The following is a 7,834-nucleotide window of genomic DNA, read 5'->3' on the forward strand; positions in this document are numbered from 1 at the left end:
AATACAGGGTGGGGGGAGGGAAGTGAGGGAGAGTAGGATTTTTATGGAGAACATCTTTTACTGGACCAAATGCATAGTTGGGATAGAGGAAGACAAGTTTGGAGGCATTAGGTACCCTTCCTCAGGAAGAAGCAAGATGCAGGCTGAGGTACATACATCAGAGAAAAGCCTCCATGCAAATGCAAAAAAAAAAAAAAAAAAATAGTTTGCTTGGAGGGATGGAGGCGGCCTGCGAGCAGAGCCACTACCCAGGACATACTCTGAGTGACGTCTCCAACATAGGAGCCAGGGAGCACAAGAAAACCCAGCATCACACAGTAGGGCTGTGCAAAGCTTTGGGTGGCGGTTTGATTTGGAGGAGATTCGGCCCGATTCGGTGGCCGAATCTCAGAATCGAATTGGGGATCAATTAAAAGGTTCAAATCAATTCAAAGCTCTCCAAATCTTCAGCAAAGATTTGGGCAGTCCCGGGTGGCTGCAGCAGGGAGCTGGACCCAGACTCGGAGCTGGTAAAGTAGGGAGCGGGAACCATGGGGGGACCCCTGCCAGGCCCCATCCCTTACCTGCTCCCCTCGGCGCTGGGGTCCGGCGGGGGGGGGGGGGGGGGGTGATCCCGGCTGCCCCCCCACTTCCCCATGCCATGTCTGGGGCTCTGCCATGAGCCCCCTGACCCCCTCCTCACTCCCCCCAGCCCCGCCATGGGTACCCCACCCGGGCCAGCTCCAGCCCTTTAAGAAAACAAACCAAGAAAAACCCCAGGACTCACTACTCCTTCTGCGGCCTTGGGGCTTCAGGGGGCTTGTGCAGAGCCCCCCACATGGTGTGGGGCCGTGGGGGGGCAACAGGGATTGCCCCCCCACCAGCAGGAGCAGTGAGTCTCACTCCCCCCAGCCCCGCCATGGGTACCCCACCCGGGCCAGCTCCAGCCCTTTAAGAAAACAAACCAAGAAAAACCCCAGGACTCACTACTCCTTCTGCGGCCTTGGGGCTTCAGGGGGCTTGTGCAGAGCCCCCCACATGGTGTGGGGCCGTGGGGGGGCAACAGGGATTGCCCCCCCACCAGCAGGAGCAGTGAGTCTGGGGGTTCTCTCTATTTTTTTTTTCCTTAAAGGGCCGGAGCTGGGGCAAGCGGGCTCGTGCAGAGCCCCCATGCAGCGTGGGACAGTGGGTATCGCCACCTCGCCCAACACCACCCGGTAAGTAGGGACTTTTTTTTCAACATGCCGGGAGCTGGGGCTGTCAGGGCAGCCATTGCCGGGCTGGGAGATTTGGAGATTCAGCAGCAGCCATCTCCAAATTGGATTTGGCCAAATCAATTTGGGACACCGATTTGAATCACTGTCCCCCCGAATCAGTAGAATCCAAAGCGAATACTAGCCGCCTTGCGCAGGCCTACCACACAGCATAGGAGGAGGTGCAGTAGTTCAAGAGGGAGAATGGCATGTCAAAAGTTTTGGGAGAAGACATGGGAACAGAAGAAACCTTTGACGTGCAAGAACAAGACCGACCCAGTGAAACTACAGATGGTGCAACCCCCACACTATAAACCACGCGACGGGGCAAAACGGTAGAAGAGAGAAGAAAAACAAAGGTCCGACATCCCCAATTAGGCACTCTGCTATAACCCTGGGTAATACTCCTAGACCTGGGACTTCAGCTGGACTCCAGTCAAGTGTCCATCCCTTTCAAAGCTTTAGAGATGGTTATGGCCCCAACTGAAATACATCTGGAAAGGAGGGGCACATGACAGACAGACAGACAGACAGACAGACAGACAGACCTTTTTACAATATGCAGCTTGCTTTGGTTTGACTTGCTAATGTACATTTTAAATCATCCAAGATAGTAACAAAGTGCTAAAAGAGCAAAATACGCTTCCCCCCTCCCACCCCAAACACTACACGCTGATACAGATACCAAGTAGTCACCCAGCCAATTTTAGCCTTCCATTTAGGAGGATTTCATGAGGTCAACACCATGTTTATTCTTCAGCAACCAATAAGGAGGGTGTGTGAGCAAAAGAAAAAAAAAAAAAAATAGGAATAAAAATGTTTTGGAATCGTATCCGTTCCTCAAAATAAATCAAGTCTTAAGAGACATGCTGTTTTATAGATAGGCACTGCTCATTGTCCTAATTACAATCTTGGCCGAATATAGCTCTTTGAAAAATGAAACACCACTGCTGTCATGCTGTTTCAGCAGGGTGGTGTGTCAAAGGAAGTTCTTAAGCAGACAATGTCCTTTCAGCCTCTAATTGTGTATCGGTGGGAGGGTTACGTGGCCCATGACCCCTGGAATATCTGCAGTTGCGAGCATACTTTTCATAGACAATCACTTGCATTTGTCTTGGAGTCTACCATAAAAAACACTGGGTTATTAAAAAAAAAAAAAAAAAAAAAAAACCAACCACCACGCGATGCCTCCTCAGCAGAGCCAACTGCACTTGCACTCATGGTCTTGATGGACAGTGCCTGATCTCCCTGGCTTTATCGAGTTCTTGGAGATAATTCAGTGGGTCGTGATATCAGCAAAGTCTGCTCACCAACACCCTGCTGGAACATGCTCTTCCAAAAGAGATTAACAGCTGATGCTAAAATTTATTTTTATTTATTTATTTATTTATTTTTTAATTAAAAAGAAAAGGGAAAGAAATCAAACCCAATATTACGGTTGCCTGATGCTTCCCTTTATAAGCAATCGAAAACAAACCTTTGTAATGTTGCTATAAGTTTAGCCAATAGAGCAAAAAAGTTTCATGTGCTAGAACATGATCCCCTTTCTCAGGAAAGAGTATAATGGGGAAGATGCATTGGTTTTCCTTATGTTAAATTCTGGTGGCTTTTTCTTTTGTAATTCCTTAAGAATTTGCCTTTTGCCACCCCTGTCCAAATTTAAAAAAAAAAACCCCAACATTTCAGAGAGGTGACAAAATCCTGTAATGAACATCAGTACTTATTTCACCCCATGGCACAGGCAGGAAAATGGATTCAAATCGCACGGTTTTGCAGCCATCGACTGGTCTCCAGATGCATTTAAAAGGATGAATATATTTAGGACGTCAAGATGAAGCCAAGAGCAAGTACAGAGAGATGCAAAAAAGAGCGTAAATAGATCCCTCATTTACATGGCATGAATAAACGCGGGGGGCTCACAGGTCAGTTTTTTCCTGGTGCTGAATCTTTTAGGACTAGCTTAGATAGCGCATCACTCAAATAGCTTGCTTGGACACTAGATTCACTACTATGCATAGGAAACACGTCGGTCATCTGCATTTCCTCAACGTTGAGCGTATACCCAATGCCAGATGCAGCCAGTTGTGAGAGTTACCTTTGAGGAGATGGATTACAGTGACTATGAGGATGTTTTGCTCAATGTCCACATCCCTCAAGTGATAAATGTAGAGCTAGTAGAAAAAACAAAAAACACACGATGAGGTTTTTTAATTGATGCATTCCCCCTCTTAAAGTTAGAAAAGAGAGAGAGAGAGAGAGAGAGAGAGAGAGAGAGAGAGAGAGAGAGAGAGAGAGAGAGAGTCTCTTTGAAGCCAACAGAGGTTTTCCACTGGTTGCCAACATTCAAGCTACCCCGTCCTTCCTTCTTTTCTTTCACGTGGCTTGAGGAACAAGAGCTAGTGTCACCGTTTTAATTCCCAATTCCCCAAGCAAGCCAATGCCCTGCCAGAAAGCGAGTGTAACTCCAGGATGTTGCCCTCAAACTTGTATCTGGGGCGGGATGTTATCATGCGCTCCATGGTTTGGTCAGGGTTTCCAGTCGCGGCCAGGTGAGGTTTTTAGGTTCCACCTGTACAATCAGGTGCCAGCACAGGCCGTGTCCAGCACGTGGCCTATTAAGGGTTGTCCATGTGCTCCATGAACGGTTGAAGCCCGGTTGTTGCGTTGTTGGGTCAGAAACAAGCTGTTATTGTACTGAGCAATAACAGCCGAGTGCATTCATTTTTAGATCATGATTTTGCTTTGCTTTTCCGTGCCCCATCCTTCGGTACGTCCCCTCCTCCCATGAATTTCAGCCTCATGAAGCCATGTATAGGCAGCTTCTCCTGCTTTACAAACGCCCTTCTCCTAACAGGAAGAATAACAACTAGATTTATGTCAATGTAGCCTTCATTAGAACATCTTCAAAGAGGGTCCAATTCTTTTTACCATATTAAATCGGTGGTAATTTGGTATTGTTCCCCTCTTTAACTACTTCCATTAGAAATCCAAGGAGCTTCTAAGCTACTTTGCAAAATACCCTCACACTGGTACGGTCGATGAAGCTGTTCATAAGCATCTTTAATTCTGTTATCTTGCTTATTTTTCCCCTATTTCCCTCATTGTCAATCAGTTTTTTTTCCAATCTGTCAGTGGAAGACGGCGCCAGATTTAGGTTTAAGTTGCAGTTTAGGGCCTCACAATATGGGGGGGGCCTCTAAATAAGTAAAAAAATTGGACATTTTTATGCTAATATGACAAAAAATACTCTCACCTCTCTCTCACACACACACACACACAAATGTGAGAAAGAGAGAGAAATGTGAGAAAGAGGCGAGAGAGAGAGAGAAGGAGGAATATATATACGCAGACAGAATTATTGTTCTTTCTGCACAAATTTATGAACTCATATATATGGCTCCACAGTTGTTATTCATATTGAGTTCATAAATTTGTGCAGAAAGAACAATAAATCATCTTAATTTCATGAAAATTCATTTTGGTGGATTTAACGGAGTCTTTTTATTGTATGGGGCCTCTTAAGCTGGGCGTAGCTTAGGGCCTCAGCACGTCATAAACCGGCACTGGTGGAAGAATAAAGTTGTTCACCCTCCTGGCTCTCTCCTCCCCTTTCTAGAGGTTTTATCAAGTAATTTAAGAATACTAAAAAAAATAAAAAAATTAAAAAAAAGCAAGTTAACTCACACTTAAGTTTTTGCCACTTCACAGACCGTTGAACAGTCAAGTCCTAAAGCAATGAGGTTTTCCCCAAGAGCTTCCAACTGAGGAGTGAGTACAGTCAACATGCGCGCGCCTCCTAACACTGGAAGGGGGCAGACGGAGGCTTACGCAATTCATTCTTTTGTTCTTTTATCTCGTATCTCTTCCCTCGAGTGCCGTTATTCGCTTTGTAACCAATTAAGCTCCCAACAACATTGAGCCCTGCCAGTTCTGAAAGGAGAAACCTTTTACTATTTTCAAATGCTACTCTAAGTCAGCTCATTATGGCTGATATTTCTGCAGGAGGAGAGAGCACCCATCCCAAAGACTATTCTGGATGGGGAGATGCAGCTAGCTAGGAAAAATAATACAAGTTAATTATAAGGGGCTGAACTCCCAGCCCTTCTCGGGTGTCTAACTCTACATTTATATCTACTCTGGATCCCTCGTCCAAATCCTCTGCCGAGGGCAGGCACTTAGAAATAATGCTTCAGAGAGCAGGACTTGGTTCTCTTCTTGAAATGGGGTTGGAGGAGGATGTACCCCTATTTCATTTAATAGACTTGAAAGTGTGCAAAGCCACTGTTCAGAACAACTGGCCACCCGCTCTCTCTCTGGAGAGGGTAACGCTGTATGTAAAAAATAAAACACACCAGGTAGCAGCTTTACAGGAGAGGCACTTCACAGAAGACCTAGTTGAAGGAGTTGTAAAGTGATCAGAAGTCAAGTCACCCGCTAAGCCATTAAACTGCCATATCCGAGTTGGATCAATTTTGACTCCAAGGATTGTGTTCTCAAACGTAATAGAGATTTTGAGCAATTGTTACTATACAGCATGAAACCCTCCAGATTTGAAATGCATGAAGTTTAAAGAATTTGTGGAGGGGGAACCTCCACAAAAAAAAAAAAAAAATTTTGTTTTTAAACTAGGCATCGGTATCAGCCCCAAAAAAACTTCTGTTGTTTGGGCACCCTTACTTCCAACCCTCGTTTTCTATGATTCTAAAGTCACACAAGCAAATTTGTATCATGATGATCTTTCGCTCAGTGTTGAGAATCACCACCACAGCAGGAAGCTGGGCAAAAAACCCCATCAACATACGTACTATTATGTGCTCAGGTCAAAGTCAAATCTCTGTTTCTATTTTTTACTGCCCCTACAAGTCCAAGTGAGGTTGGGATGGAGTCATTTCTTAAAACAAGAGAGAGTGACCAATTCACTTTATGTCACTGGTCTGAAGCACCTGGATAGAGTTTCCCTTTCAAGTCCCCTGGGAGGTAGATGAATAACTCCACTAATGCGTTAACAGAAAACAATTTTTCCAAGACTTGGCCAAAACAGACATTTTCGGGATACAAGGTTTTGAGCTGAAGCTATTTACACAGCCAGATTTATAGACACCTTGAAAGCCACCTCCTTGTCTCAGACTACAAAACTAGTTTCCAAGCTACTATAACTTTACTTATTACAAGAGACCCTTTAGTGGGCCATCAATTTATTCATTTTTAAAGAGACAAGTAGCGTTAGGGGATTATATCAAGAATTGAACTCCAGAAGAAGGATGCCACATTCCAGACAAAGGTGTGCCTTCCTTGCAGCAAGGTCTGACAACACAAACCCTGGTTCTTCATGGTGGGTGAAGTTAAGCACGTCCCATTTCCTGCTCTCTTCCACCACACAGTTAGTGAGGACTAAAACATTCATTCTTGATTTGCAATGCAGCTACCCCTAATTCAAGACAATTTGAGTCGGAGACATAAAAGATTGTATTCTGCAGGGGACAGGGCACATGCTGTGGATTTGTGAAGTGGTTTCTGAGCTATTATGAACCATCACCATGGATTTCTGTGGCGGGTAGATGGCCACCAATAGCTTGTTTTGGGGTGAAGGAAGGAACTAATGCTACCACCACACAAGCTAGCTTTCTTTAACTTTACCCCAGGGCTAGGTTTAGGCAGAGGTTCACACGCACACAAGTCATATTCCTCATGGTACAAGACATGCAGCAGGGTTTTTGTGTAACAAAAAACCAGCAACAGGCGAGAGCAGCTTTGTTCAGATATTCCAGATCAAGTGCCTTTCATACAGATGTGAACAAGCCTGGGAGTTGCAAACTTAAATTTTCAAAGCCAAGAATAAATTAGATTATTTCCATGTATCCAAACCTTAACCAAAGAGAGCTTTGTCTTAGTGCGTCAAACATTGTGAGCACGCTCGTGAAGATTTACATAATACAATTTCAATCGTAATGAGATTTGAGAGACAACAGGCATTCTTCGGTTATGAGTCCGAGTCCATCATCACTCCACTGTCATCGCATCAGGCAACAAAGGAAAGCGAGAGAGAACAAAAAGATTTACTTTACCTTAAAATATCTAGGAAGTAACCTCGGGAAAACGTGACGCGTGGTTGCTAGGCATGCAGAGTCCTCGAACGCACGATCAGGAGGACAACTGCTTATGGAATCCAAATGTTTTACGTGCTGAAGAAACGCTTGGTTTGAAGGCGCTCTCTCCCTCTGCCTTTCAACTATGACTAAGCTGAAAACCGATACCAAAGATGTTGCTTTTGTTGGCGGTAGGATGAAACCTCTTGTTTACCACTTCATGCATTCTCATTCACTGAGCACTGCACATTAAAATGCACCTCTGTACATGGAAAGGTTTCAGTGGCCTCTGCCCCCGCTTTCCACGTCCCTGTTACGAGGAGGGCTGGAAAAATCCCCATGTAAAAACCAAGGTAAATTGGGTAGTGAGCATTTTATGCTAACGAAGAGATGGGCAGAGCTGACGTAGTAGACACATGCAGAGAGGTGGAAAGGGTCCCCTACTACCAGCTGGTTGAGGTATAGGTAGGATGACCATATAGGACAATGTGAAATCTGGGGCACTGTCCCCCCCCC

This window comes from Alligator sinensis, unplaced genomic scaffold (assembly GCF_000455745.1).
Source record: "Alligator sinensis unplaced genomic scaffold, ASM45574v1 scaffold12_1, whole genome shotgun sequence".
Classification (NCBI taxonomy): domain Eukaryota; kingdom Metazoa; phylum Chordata; order Crocodylia; family Alligatoridae; genus Alligator; species Alligator sinensis.